This window comes from Crocodylus siamensis, chromosome 11, assembly GCF_052110815.1.
Source record: "Crocodylus siamensis isolate JL-2025a chromosome 11, ASM5211081v1, whole genome shotgun sequence".
In the NCBI taxonomy this organism is placed as follows: domain Eukaryota; kingdom Metazoa; phylum Chordata; order Crocodylia; family Crocodylidae; genus Crocodylus; species Crocodylus siamensis.
Genome location: NC_143405.1, coordinates 26,733,386 through 26,747,588, shown reverse-complemented (window position 1 = coordinate 26,747,588; position 14,203 = coordinate 26,733,386). Strand labels below are relative to the sequence as shown.

Sequence of the window (14,203 nt, the reverse complement as noted above, 5' to 3'; positions counted from 1 at the left end):
ACAAGAATCATACAATCATACAATCACAGAATATTAGGGGTGGAAGGGACCTCAGGAGGTTATTTAATCCAGCTCCCAGCTCAAAGCAGGAGGGCTAGCCTAGATGACCTGGCAGCCAGTATCAAGTGAAGTGGCACAGGGGTTGGTCCTGGGGTCAGTTTTGTTCAATACCTTCACCAATGACATGAAAGATGGGATAAGAGAATACCCTGATCAACCTACTAGAACATCCCAGCCAAGGTTGTCTGGCCAAGTCTTAAAAACCTCTCAGGATGGAGATTCCACAACCTCTCTGGGTAGCCTGTTCCAGCGCTTTACTAGCCTAGAGAAAGTTTTCCCTAATATCTAACCTAAACTTCCTTCTTGCAGCTTGAGACCATTGCTCCTTGTTCCATCATCTGCTACCACTGAGAACACTCTAGATCCATGCATTTATAACCACCCTTCACTTCGGTAGTTGAAGGCTGCTATTAAATGTCTTTGCAGTCTTCTCTTCTCCAGAGCAAATAAGCCCAGTTTCTGCAACCTCTTCTCATAAGTCCCTTAACCTTTCATTGCCCTCTGCTGGACTCCCTCCAACAAAACAGCCAGTTATCTATCCACCTTTACAGTCCATTCATCCAACTTGTATTTCCTTAGCTTGCTTGAGAGAATGGGGAGAATGTTGTGGGAGAGGGTATCAAAAAGTTTTCCTAAAGTCAAGTTATATCAGATCCACTGCTCTTTCTGCATCCAGGAACAGTCATCTCTCATCACAGAAGGCAAACAGGTTGGTCAGACATGACTTGTCCTTGTTAATCCATCCTGATAGTTCCTAATCAGCAGGGATCCTGGTTTTCTCCGATTTTAAAAAATCTCCAATTTTCAGTTTAAAAAAAAAGTAACCCAAAATCCAATTTTTTCTGAGATTAAAATTAAATACCACTATAATCTACATCTATATATTAATGGCATTTCATTTTACTCGTGGAAAAATGTGGATTTTGGGTTACTTTTTAAAACCAAAAATTGGGACTTTTTTTTTTAAATCAGAGAAAACCAGGATCCCTGTTAATCAGTCCCCCTCCGTCAAGTGCTTAGAAATGGATTCCTTAAGGATCTGCTCCATGATTTTCCGTAAGGACTGAGGTGAGGCTGGCTGGTTCGGAGTTCTGCAGATCCCACTTCTTCACTATATTTTCCCTTATCCAATCATCAGGGACCTCTCCCAATCACCATGAGTTTTCAAAGATAATGGCCAGAGGCTCTGCAAAAACACTGGCCAACTCCCTCAGTACCTTTGGGTGCATCGTGTCTGGCCCCATGGACTTACACACAACCAACTTTTCTAAATAGTCCCTAACCTATTCTTTCACCACTTTGGCTACTCACCTTCTTCCCAAGATGTACTGCCAGGTGCAGTAGGCTGGGTGCTGACCTTTCTTGTGAAGACCAAGGCGAAAAAAGTATTGAGTACTTCGCCCTTTTCCACATAATCTGTCACTAGGTTGCCTCCTCGTTCAGTAAAGGACCCACTTTTTCCCTGATCTTCCTTCTGTTGCTGATATACTTGTAGAAACCCTTCTTGTAATCCTTCACATCCCTAGCTAGCTGCAATTACAATCCCACTTTGATCTTCCTGCATGCCCAAGCAGTACTCTTACATTCTTCCTTTCTAGTCATTTGTTCAAGTTTCCACTTCTTATAAGATTCCTTTCTGTGTTTTAGCTCATTGAAGAGTTCCTTGCTAAGCTGGTGCTCTGCCATACTTGCTAGTCTTCCAGCACATCAGGATGCCTGCACCTTCTTCAGTAAGGTTTCTTTAAAAATACAGCCAGATCTCCTCAACTCCTTTCCCCCTCAACCTGGCCTGCCAGAGGAACTTTCCCGTAAGTTCCCCAAGTAAGTCAGTCTTTCTAAAGTCCCAGGGTCCTTCCTCCAATTTTCTTCTCCCGTCCTTTCCTCAGGATCCTCAACTCAATTATCTCATGGTCACTGCTGCCCAAGTCGTCGTCCATTCCTACATTCCCCAAGTCTTCCCTGTTTGTGAAACAGCTGGTTAAGAAAAAGCACAGCCCCCTAGATAGCCTCTCCAGCACTTGCACCAGGCAATTGTTCCCAACACTCTCCAAAAATTTCCTGTATTGGCTGTGCACTGCTGTATTGCCCTCCCAGCAGATGTCAGAGTGATCGAAATCCCCCATGAGAACCAAGACCTGTGATCAGGAAACTTCTGCAAGCTGTTTGAAGAAAGCCTCATCCTCTGTCTCTGGTAGTCTGTAGCAGACACCGACGATGAGGTCACCCTTGCTGTTCTCCCGTCTGACTCTAAAACAGAGACTTTCAGCAGGCCTCCCTCCAGTTTCATACTGGAGCTCTGAGGAATCATACAGCTCTTTTACATACAGCACAACTCCTCCTCCCCTTCTCCCCTACCTTTGCTTCACAAAAAGTTTATACCCATACATGACAGTGTTCCAGCCATGTGTGTTATCCTATCAAATCTGTTATTCCTATCACATCATAGCTCTGCTACTGTACGAGCACTTTCAATTCCTCCTGCTTGTTTTACAGGCTCTGTGCATTCATTCACGCATCCATGCAGAGTCCTGCCCCGCAGATAAAGGACCTCATGCCCATCTGGAATCACTCTGGGGTCTACCTAGTTTGCACTGCCTTCTCCTGATGTTCTCATTCCATGTGGGTTCCTCATTCTGTGAGGCCAGAAGCAAAAGTGACCACCAGCCTCTCTGTTTCAGCTAATGGAAACCCCTGCCCAAGTAGACAAATGTTAAGCCACTAACCAAGAAAAGCTATTATATTTCATGTAAGGTACCTCAAGGAAACTTCTATAGCAATTAACAACTTCATAAACATAGAAGTGACAAAGGCAAAGGGCAATAAACTATGCTGGAAATGATGGGAGAGAGAGAGAGACAAGAGTACAGCCATCTTCAATATAGCCAAAGTGAATAAAAATCAACATTTAAAAAAAATAAAAATTAAAAAAAGGATTTTTTATTTATATCAGATTTTTTAATTTAATTGTATGTTTTATTTTTTGTTGAGATGCTTTTAAAAAAATAACTTATATAAAGATAGTTTTAATGTAAGATATGTTAAAATATCAATATGTAATGGGGATTATAACTTCTAATTATTGTTGGCTTAGAAATGGTATTTAAGGTTTGCTTTTTGGGAATTGGCTTATAGGTATAGCTGTATGCATTAGAATGGTTCAGGATGGGCAGCAGGGGTTAACTGCTTTCTAAGAGTCTGGGTTCACACAGCCTTCGAGGCAGACAGGCTAACACAACAAGGACAGTGCAAAAAACAGAGGGAGTACATACTGCCCATAACATGAGATAAGTGGCACCAACTAACAAGGCCCCAAAGCTGCTAAGTGGCTTTGCCCCTCTACACTTTGACCCCTTTTTAAGGGCATGAATTCTCTCCATAAAAGCAGATGTTCTGCAGTATAAACAAGCTGTTGGAGCCTAAAGGAGACCCAAAGGAACCTCTACATAAGCTGTTGCTGAAAGGGGTCAGATACCAAAATGCAGAGGCTTCTGTCTAAACCAGTGGTTCTTAATCTTTTTAGACTCAAAGAACCCCTCGGAAAATGACAGCTCTGAGTTGCCACTTTGTTTTTTTCTATAGTAAAAAAGAGTTCTTGTGTTGCAAAGAACTCAGAAAAGACTACAACAGGTCAAAAAAGAATCCATAGTGTCAAAACCTATTTGAAATCTCTGGATTTATCTTCTGAATCATGAATAGGTGTTTGTGCATCTAACACTACTACTACTGAGTGGAACCCAGCAGCACCCTTAAAAGGAACTCACAGCACCCTGGTTAAAGGCAACTGGTTTAAACAATGAACAGAGGCATAGATTTCCTTTTCTTCTGGCATTTACTGTCCTGAACTCTGCCTGTGACCACCACCTGCTCATTCCTGCAAGGTTGCTAGAAAAGATAATGGGCTATCTAAACCCCCTGGCTAGGATTAAGATAATGAAGTTGGGTGTCAACACAGCAAAGACATTCAGGGCTAATTTACTTCAATTAAGTGTTTCTCTGCAGCCAGTGGTTTAATAGGCAACCACTCCTTGGCATCATGGTAAGAGGCCTAGCCAGGTGCCTAATGAATCCACTTGTCCCTGACAAGCCCAATTTACGTGACACAGCTTGTTGCAAGTTTCATAGATCCATGCGTTGTCTGAACTGAAGTCAAATTTTACAGCACGCTGCTTGCTTCTTCCTTGCTTTGCTTCCATCCTTTGGATCAAAGCCACTTCATGCTGAGCTTCACCCAGGGCCGGCTGATCCCTCTGGATCGGATGGAATTCTGTGCACTCCTCTCATCTTTCTACGTTGATCTTGAACAACTTCATATCACTTTTTCACACATCATGGTACAGCCATAGAGAGCAAACCCACTTTTTAGAGCAGTTTTGAATCTCACTGCACAAAATATTCTTGGGCATACAGTCTCCCCCGATTCTCCTGACATGGCCAAGGCATCGCAACCTCCTATCTTCTTAATAGTGGCTTCTAAGTGTGTCGGTCCTGTATGCTCCAGCATCTCCATGTTTGGCATTCGGCTTCTCACTTTATTTTCAGGATCATGTGCAAAAATCTCATGTGGAAGCTGTTCAGCCTCCTGATACACTGCCTAGCATATGTAGTCCATGTTTCTGAGCCATAAAGCAGGGATGACAGTATGTAAGTCTTGTAGATTTGCATCTTCACCTCAGTAGATAGTTTGTTATTCCATGCAAGTTTCTGTAGTAGCATGAAATTCATAGCTGCTTTCAATGCCCTCCTAAGCCTCTGGAAGGAGAATTAGCCTGGCTAGGCTCTTCAACAAAGTAGCTATACCTCTTCCTGCCAATGCCTAGGCTTCACCACTTTAACTGCATGCCCCAAAGACAAGTTGTAAGCTGCCTGCGAGCCTCTCTGGAGAGATTCCTGGACCCTCAGAGAACTGTTACCACAGAATGGCTTTAGCCTAGTTAAATAATAGGATTGATACCGGCAACATTGGCCAGTGAACGAATTCTTCTCTTCAGAGAGAAACTGCTTGGCTAGAGGGGAAGGAAACTGAAGCATGAAAAATCCCCAGCAGGAACAAGAGTGTCAAAGGCAGATTTAAAAGTAGCAGCCTCATCTCTGATGCCTCATCTCTACAGGACAGTTACCTTAAAATGAGTTATGGTGCAAACCTGGTAAGTTCTAACTACTCTGCACTAATTCACCATGTTACTGTGCACCAAGAATGTCCGTTGTGGAAATTCATGCTTGGTGAATTCACACTATCTTAACTTTGCCGTACATTCCCCACATGCAAAACGTCTGCATATTTATTCAGGAGGCAATATTTAGATTAACCCCTTGGGTTAGGTAAACAGGAACAAGGCATTCATTCTGGACTGAGGGTATGTACATAGGGAACAACTTTCCACAGCAGCTCTATATGTGGATCAAGGCTTAAGAAATAGGGTCAATCCATGGCAAGAACATGAAGACATGTAGGGGCAAAAGTGTTTTGCCTGACCTACAGGATACTAACCCAAACCCAAGAATTCTCAGCAAAATAAGTTCTTCTCTCTCAAAAACCTGGGACTTTTCCAAGCAGCAAACAACATATTTAAGAAGTTTCTTGGCTAAAGACAAACTAAACCAGAGTACTCGCAGTCACTGACGTTTTGATGCATTACACCGAAGCAAGTGAAGGAACTAGTGTCACCACCAGAGCCTAGGACAGTTGACTATGCAGGGCTTCACTTTCTTGTCCGGTTCTGGGAGTGTGTCTAAGGGGGCAAGAGCTATAAACAGTAACTAGATTCTGGCCAAAACTAACTAGCTTGGAAGCATGCAAAACCCACAGGTTGGGTCCACACAGCAGCCTGATGACAGGAGACTCATCCAAGGTGTAATACTAGCATCATGTGGAAATTACCTAAAATTCCCTACTGTGCACAAAGCACTGAGCTGGGAATCTAAATCGGACAGAGTGTAGGCCCATCACTGGCCAAGATGACCTTATCTAAGTTACAAAGTGAAAGGGAACTGAGATGCCCAGTCCTCAAATTTCTAGACAGGAAAGTATATGGCTTGTGCGCTAGCAATTTATAAGCAACTTATGATCATGCAAAAACCTGCAGCTTTAACTACAATGAAAACGGTAACACTAGCTGCATGAAACAACAACCTATCCCCCACAACAAGCTTTTTCTTCCATAACTTGAAACTCCAGGTGTCAAACATCTCAGAAGTTTATTCTAGATTTCTTCATAGTTCAAATAAATATTATGGACTTTTCTACTAGCAATTTAAGATTTTATTTTCATTCAAGCCAAAGTAAAACCCAAAAGGAAGAGTTGGCACTCTAGAGCAGAGGTGCTCAACCTCTAGCCCATGAGCCAGATCCAGCCAACAACACTGTGTCGTCCAGCTCACAGGGATCCCCACAGGTCCAGAAATTTGGTGGTAGAGGACTGGTGCCATCACTCTCCTGCTGCCAAATCTCTGGACTCATGGGGAGCCCTAGGCTCAGGGCCCAATGCCAGCACACAGAGCAGGAGTGACACTGGGCCCTCAGGGCCCAGTCTCAGTATGTAGGGCAGGGAGTCAGCGGTGCTGGGCCCCAGGACCCCATCTGGCCTGCACACAGATCAAGAAGTTGAGCACCAGTGCTAAAGAGACATGCATTAGGATAGCACTACTGTCATACAAAACACTTAAACAGGAGTATTGCATGTAGCTGTTCTTCTAGCTGCAATCTGTTAGATTGCTGGAAATACGCTTTTTCATGGAAATTACAAGTCTGAAAACCAGGTCTTTGGAATACTCTTTTAATTTCCCTACAGGATTTGGACCAAATTTATGGATCAGGTGAAAGACACGAGGCTCTCCAGAGGTACAAACAGCAGCAGCAGAACTTACATTTCCAGTATACCAAGGTGTTGAACATGGTAAATTAAGCTTATTCCCCACGTATCTGTGCTCCTCCACACTGCCATTAAAAAGTTCCCACTGCTCAGCAAATAACTGATTTATGGCATTATATTGAGCCTAACAGAGCAATATACATAGCACAAGCTGGATGCTAGCTGACGAAAGTAGTCATAGTAAACATGGATGACTGAACAGATTGTAATACACATTCTAAAAGTTTCAGATTCACCACTAAGAGCTGACACAATTCCAGAGATGACTGAAGAGACCAATCTGAGATCTGCATGATGGATCACACCTCTTCCCTTTTATTTCCCTCACCTATTTGCTTCCACAGCGAGGCAAGTTTCCTCAAAATAGTTGATGCCTTGTAGTTCAAGGTACCATTGGGGACAATTCAGTACTCGAGTCCCCCACATACAGTTTCATTATATCAAAAATACCTAAGTTCTGTTTATATTTACATTCCTACACTGATATACAGATGTTCAATTATCTTGGTGCTCCTCCATCTGTGATCTTCCCAGTTCAGACGCATCCTTTCAGGAGTTAATTTACCTGGAGGATACTGCTCCTGGGCCACAAAGAGAGGAAGAAGTCCTAAAGAGTAAAAAAAAAAAAAAAAAGTCCTTCTGGAAATCACCACAGCAATGTCTTGGGGAAAAGTTTCTCGGATGAATCAAGGGCCAGAGAGTTTTTATAAGCAGCAAGAATTAGACCCTTCTCCCTTGTTGCTTCCTTGGTCCAGTCACACACCATCAAGCTGACCCACGTCTTCAACTCAGCTTGGTCTAATAGCTCTCAGCCAAAACCCTGGCTGACCAGCTGGGAGTACACTCTGTCCATTTAGCTTCATGCTTCTTGGCTAAAGTGAACACTGCCTTCCCTGTAGATGTGCTTGCTGCCCTAGAAGACTGCCTCTGCACACAACAAGCCCTCCCTGATGGCAGCTTACTAGGCAGTCCTATCCCACCCCCCAGTTGCTGCCTGTTTCTCCAGCTGTGGACAGCAATGGGCGTGGTAGGCCCAGCACTCTGCTGTCCCTTCCCATGCCTAACAGGAACAGTGGTGGGATATGCCTTGAGATCCTGTCTGGGAACTGCATCATGCCCCTGTCCTCACCATGTGCCCTTATACTGTGGATATGGTGTCTAGTGGCAGCAACATCAGAGCATGCACACATGGCCTGGCACATCCTGTACAAGCTCCCCTTAACCAAGAGAACCAGAAAGCTCCAGTGGTGGTTGCTGCATAGGGCCCTGGGCATAGGCACTTTTGTCTGCCACTTAGATGTGGCAGGGTTGGCAGCCAGCCCTTTCTGCAAGGAGGTGGTGGAAGAGACTCTTCCATACCCTCCCAGACTGCCCCTGGCTCCAGTCACTCTTTGCTGCTCTCAGCATCCTATATGGAACACTGGACTTGGATTTCTCCGAGACCATGTGCATCTTATCTATCCCCTACGGAGCAGCTTAAGAGAGTATGATCTACCTGGCCAATTTTCCACTGGGTCAGGTCAAGATGGTGACTATGAAAAGCTGCAGAAACTGGCTTGCAGGAGCTGGTGCCAAAGATGCCCTCCAACGGTTCCATTTTTTGGTCTAGGCTTTGGGTCTGTATCAGATTTCAATGTGGATGCTTCACCTTGCAACAAAACATGGACCAGTTTGTGTCACTTTGGGTCACTGAGGGGAGCCTCTGCAAACTAGAAGATGGAAAGCTGTTCTTCCATGTATAACCTCAAAGACATGGGGGAGGAGGTTTCAATCTCTGGTGACATAGTGGTTTTTTTGTTGTTAACAAGTATTTCATGCTTAGCCTCTGGGAAGGTCCCATACCTCTGCACTTTCAATGTTTGTTTTTAATATTTGTATAACAAAGTTTTTAAAAAAGTAAAACAAACAAACAAACAACAACAACAAAAAACAAAAAAAAAACCCAAACCCACAAACCTCTCTCCCCCTCTCCCCACTATAGCTCCTGCATTTGATCTATCCAAGAGGCAGCACCCAACTACACCCAAAGAGAAGAAAAACTGTTTCCAGAGCAAACACATCCCACCTCCAACCCAAAAGTCAGATGGAATAATTATTGGAATATATCTTCCAGTTAATGATTTAAATAGTCTCCCTCTAGGACTGGATCACATAGTAGTCCTAGTGACAATACAAATCTGGCAAGACACTGGCCCATTTCCACATGCTTAGGTCCTACTTCCAAATGGAAACAAACCCAAAGTGATACCATTTGTCCCTTCTATCCAATACCCCAAGACAAGATGAGAGCTTCAACCCTATTTTCATCCTATAGAAGAAAGACTATAATCAGTCTAGACTCACTCTAGCCATACTTTTCAGTTAGAAATAGCAAAAGCCTGCACTGAACCAGTAAACAACCAAGTCAGGCTTCATTTAAAAAAAACAAAACAAAAAACAAACCACAGCCAAGAATACCATGTTTGATCATAACAGAGCTGACAGCAGACACTAAGATACTCAGCTTCCTGTTAAGTTAGCCATCATTTGCAGCAATTGAGCAGACCATTCACTCGGACAAGGAAGCACCAACATTTAAAAAATACCATATAAAATCCATGCTGCAAAACACAGAAAAAGAGAAGTTGATGTATTATCCCAATGGTACGCGTCATGTGGCTATCAGCTTCTTCCAACTTAACACTGAACCCAATTGCATTATCAAGAATTTACTGTGAACATCTATAAAGTGATTGCCAGCAGCCAATAGGTCGCCTACAGAAAAAAAATAATGCAAGAATTAGTCCAGACATTCATAGGAGTGTAAGGGTACCAAGTGGGATCCAAAACACACTGAGCTACACCTTGCTTTTTACTTGTCTAAAAAAGTTGCAGTGTCCTAAACACTGCAGCTTCCTATCGGGCTTCATCCAACTGGCAAACTACCTTCAGGATAGAGGAATATAATTACATATATTGGGAACAATGAATAAGTGGTTTAGGAGGCTCTAAATTTGTTGAATGAGACACAGAAAAAAATCTATCAAATGTGAAAGTACAGCGTTTAAAATATAGAGCATTACATATAAGGACAAACTAAAATATAAAATATGACTAACATTCCCAAGGTAAGACAGCCTTGCCAAGACATAAGCCAGGCAAGGCTGGAGCTCCTGCCTGGAAAGGTTGAGGCAAAATAGGTCTTTACCACATTAAAGAGTTTTGTTGCACCTTAGGAGACTGGTGAATAATGTCAAGAACAGTTTTGCATCCCTGCGAGTAAAGGTCCCATTCAACCAGCAAGGTGTTCAGCCCATGTGTGAGTCTATTCGTTGAACTGAACTAGTGAAACAGTACTGGTTTGCTCCACACATTCTTCTATACTGAACCATCAAGCAAGAAGCCACTAGCAGCAGAACTCAGAGTATCCATTCATAGAGCTCTGTTATCTTCCTTTGACAAATTACTTAAGACCAGTTCTGCTTGGAACCACAAATGCACAAAACCAGCACTGTCTTACTCCACAACTGCCCCTGTGTATGTATACCCAGATTCAGAACTGATGACTTATAGAAGAGGTAGAGAATAATTTGAGGAATGAAAGATTTAGACTTTGGGGGTAAGGATTAGTTTTACTGATTTTTACTCCTGGTGAGACAGCACTGTTAAGTAGAGAGAACAGCAGCCTATTTATTCTTGTGCAACAGAAAAGTTTTTAAAAGCCAATCAGTTATATATGTGCCAATCCATTTAAGACAAATAAATTGATGCAAGTGAAACCACGTGTCTAATATGGCCTGAAGAACCTTGAATACTGGCCATGTTAAAAAAAAAATCCAGCTTGGGTTTCCAAGCCCAGGGGAGTTAGATGAAAAGTCTTCTTGAGATCAAGAGTTCATTGTACAAATAGAGACATATGCATGGAACAATAACTTTTATCACTTTCTGTATATGGAATGAAAAGGCACTTTAAAAAAGTCAGAGACCAATACATGAAATCTACTTGGTTCTAAAAACACTTCCAAGGGACATCAAGAACACTACATATATTCCATCACAAAATTAAGAAACAAAAAAAGTCACCTGACTTTTCTGTTTTAATGGGAAGGAAATCAAAAAATGCGAAAAGCGAGTAAATGGATAGTTTACAGAAAAAAAATACTTCTATGATCAGCACCTATGGATGTACGAGCAGCCCTGAATTTTCAATCAGATTTTCTCTTGATGCAGCAACAGGTCCAGGCTGAGTCCAATCTCATACCACCCCAAGAGCTTGAATTCCAAAGATATCTCCTCCTCAAATACAAAGATCTGCATTGCAACCATGAAGCTTAGATAAATCTGCTTGCAAGCACATCCATGTGTCACCAAACTTTGCATTTAAAAGTAACATTTAGAACATACACATTAGCTCCTTGGCCTTACTATATTGTCAGTGACAGCTAAGCCATCCAAAGATGTTCCTTAGCAGTCAGTGCTACTGGAAGAGCTATACAGTTTTAGTGCCTCCCAGTACATACCCAGCACAATCCCAACAGCTCCACCAGTAATCAACTGCATGCCCTAGATACTTAGGACCAGTAAAAACTACAGGTCAGCAACTGACACCCAAAGAAAAAGCTTGTAAACAAACCACTATTGGACATATTCATTCAACAACACCTTAATTAAGAAGAGGGAATAACAGAGAAGATTCTCTGGAAGTAATAATTTTGAGACAGCATTCCACTCATTGATAAAAATCAGGACAATACTTGGCAACAAATTTATCCTAGACCACAGATACACAGGTTGAATTGCACAGACACAGGAAATCTCAGGACAAAATCTGGAGACAGCTGTACTGGGCCAACTATATTTAGCTATCCTGAGAAGAAACTAATTTACCTCTGTCCATGGGAATGTGTGATGTAGTCACAATTCTGCCCCCACCCCCATAAAGCTGGATTTTCCTTGCCTCCCTCATTCTTAGGTCCCTGACTAGTAGATCTCAGGCGTGCACAGATGGGAGATCATCAAGCACTCACTGCAATGGGGGTATGGATAAATTTTGCCCTCAGCCAGACCTGAAAGCATCAGTCATTAAGAGAAGATGATAGGAGAGCCCAACTAGCCCACCGTGCCGGCATGTGCAGCCATGGTGAGTCTGTGAGAACCCGGACAGGACAAGGCAGCTCTAGCTCTTCAGGCTGAGGGCCAGAGTCCTGCCTTGTAGGGAAGCCTCCTTCATTCATGGCAGCCACAGCCATGCACCAGCCAGGCCCCCACCACCCAACCAGGGAAGGGAAACGGCGCCCTTGGCTCCAGCTCGCAGCTGACGGAAGGTGACAAAAACCACGATCAGGCCGGAACTGGCAGCCAGTCCCACCGCGGGAGACCGAGACGCTGGTTTCGAAAGGGCTGCCGCCAGGCCCGCCCGGGGAGCCAGGCCGCTGCAGCGCGGGCGGCAGCGCCGCTCTCCCGGTCCCTCGAGCTGGACGCGCCGGGCAGCACGACAGGGACGAGCGACGCCGCTGCAGCCCCACGCGCGGCCGGAAGGGGGAGCGGCGGGGACGCCCAAGGCAGGTGCAGGCCGAAGGGTGGACAGCGGCCCGCACGGGGGGCCGGGCCGGGCCGGGGCACGGGCCACGCCGGGCCGCAAGGCACGAAGCCGAGGGCAGGGGGCGCCGTGAGGACAGCCGTGCGCACGCAGGCGGAGAGCACGGCTGAGCCGGGCCGGGAGCGCCGGAGGCCGCCACCAGGTCCGCCGGGCCGCGGGACTCCGCGCGGGGCCTAGGAACCGCCTGCACGGCCGCACCATCCCCCGGCTCCCAGGACGCGGTCTCCCCCCGGCCCGGCCACAAAGGCCCGAGCCCGCGGCCCGGCCGGAAACGCAGGCCGCAGCCGCGGGCCCTCACCAGTGCGGCAGCGCTGCGGGCGGCCCGGCCCGGCCCGGCCCGTGCAGGAGGCCGCTCCCGCCGGCACCGACACCGCGAGCGAGCGCGACGCGCGCGGGCACGTACCTGGGGGAGGGGCGGCGCGCAGCCTAGCAACCGCCGGCACGAGCCCGCGCAGCCAATCACGGCGCGGCGCCCGCCCGGCCCGACTCGATCCGCAGAGCAGCCCGGCCGCGTCTGCCCGCCCGGCACCCGGCTGCCCGGCCCAGCCCGGCCGGCCCCGCCCCCACCTGGGCGGCCAGGGGAACCCCCGCCAGGGCCTCATGGCCACGCCCCTGCCCCCGCCCTTCCCATTGGCCCGGGCGAAGCTCCGCCCATGCTCTCGCTCCCCGCCCCCCCACCCCCGCGGGGCTGCCGCAGCCGCGCCCCGGGGCGCGGGGTATCGCCGCTGCTGAGCCCCAGGGAGCGGGGCCCGGGGCCGCGCCTGCCCCGCCCTTCCCTTTCCCTGCCGCTGCCGCTGCCTCGCAGAAGCCCAACTCCTGCGAGGCTGCATCTAGCCCCGGCCGCGACACCTCGTACCTCCGGGGCGGGCTAAGCCTTCTCACCCTCGGCGCCCCCAGCCCACCCCGCGTACCTAGCCAGTGCCCCGGCCTCCGCCGAGCACCATCTCCCGTCCTGTGCCCCTCAGCACAGGGCAGGCGCCAGAAACCAGCGTCCCCAGCACACACCCGACCTCATCCCTAGGCTTGTCCCTCCCTCACCTCGGGGCACTGTCCTGGCCCGGACCCAGCTTGACCACACCAAGATCTTTCCCAAGCCCTCACCTTTATCCCAGGCTCCAGGGACCGGCTCAGCCCTCTGCAGTGCCCAGCCCCAGCCCTCCTCCTGTCCCCCACTTGGTTCCTTCACTGGCACCACTGGTAGTCCAAGTGCCATGTGCTGGGGTAGGGGACAGTGTCAGAGCAGGGGAGAGGAACAGCTCCCCCTGTGACCATGCAGGCCAGGTCCTGGTCTCCCCACTTGTAATGCCTGAGCAGCAAGATCAACTGAAGGAGAGGCCCATCCCATCCTCCCACCTACTGCCAAGGTGTGACCCTGTCTGTACAGGGAACTGGGTCCTGCTGTTAGTGCATCCAACACCTGGACTGAGCCACGTTCTCTTGGAGCACACAGCTCCGGGGTGTGCTGGGGCTGTTCTGAGAACCCCTAGCCATGAGCATCCCACACTTCAGGCTCTCCTTCCACTCCTGTCAGCATTCAAAAACTCCAGCAGAACTTCTTTATTTTTCTGGCTTGGAAGCAAACTTTCTGAACCCAGTTCAGCTAAGTGCTGTGTGACTGGGTTTGCAGAGAGAGCCTGAACTCACAGCATTTGGAGGCCAGGATAGCTGCCAGGTCTCCCAGTGAGCGCAGGCCTCC

General features: G+C 47.0%; 1 protein-coding gene across 4 annotated transcripts in view; it reads right to left on the bottom strand.

Annotated features, from left to right (window-relative positions):
* The window catches only part of DAG1 (dystroglycan 1), a 111,086-nt gene extending 98,015 nt beyond the window's left edge, over positions 1-13,071 (bottom strand). For 2 of the 4 annotated variants that reach the window (XM_090021860.1, XM_090021857.1), the window contains exon 1: positions 12,911-13,071. The gene's annotated coding sequence lies outside the window, so the exon portion shown is untranslated. Of the gene's footprint in view, positions 1-12,805 lie in introns of all 4 variants that reach the window. The other 2 variants (XM_090021858.1, XM_090021861.1) reach the window with 2 other exon arrangements.
* Positions 13,072-14,203: the final 1,132 nt, after the last annotated feature.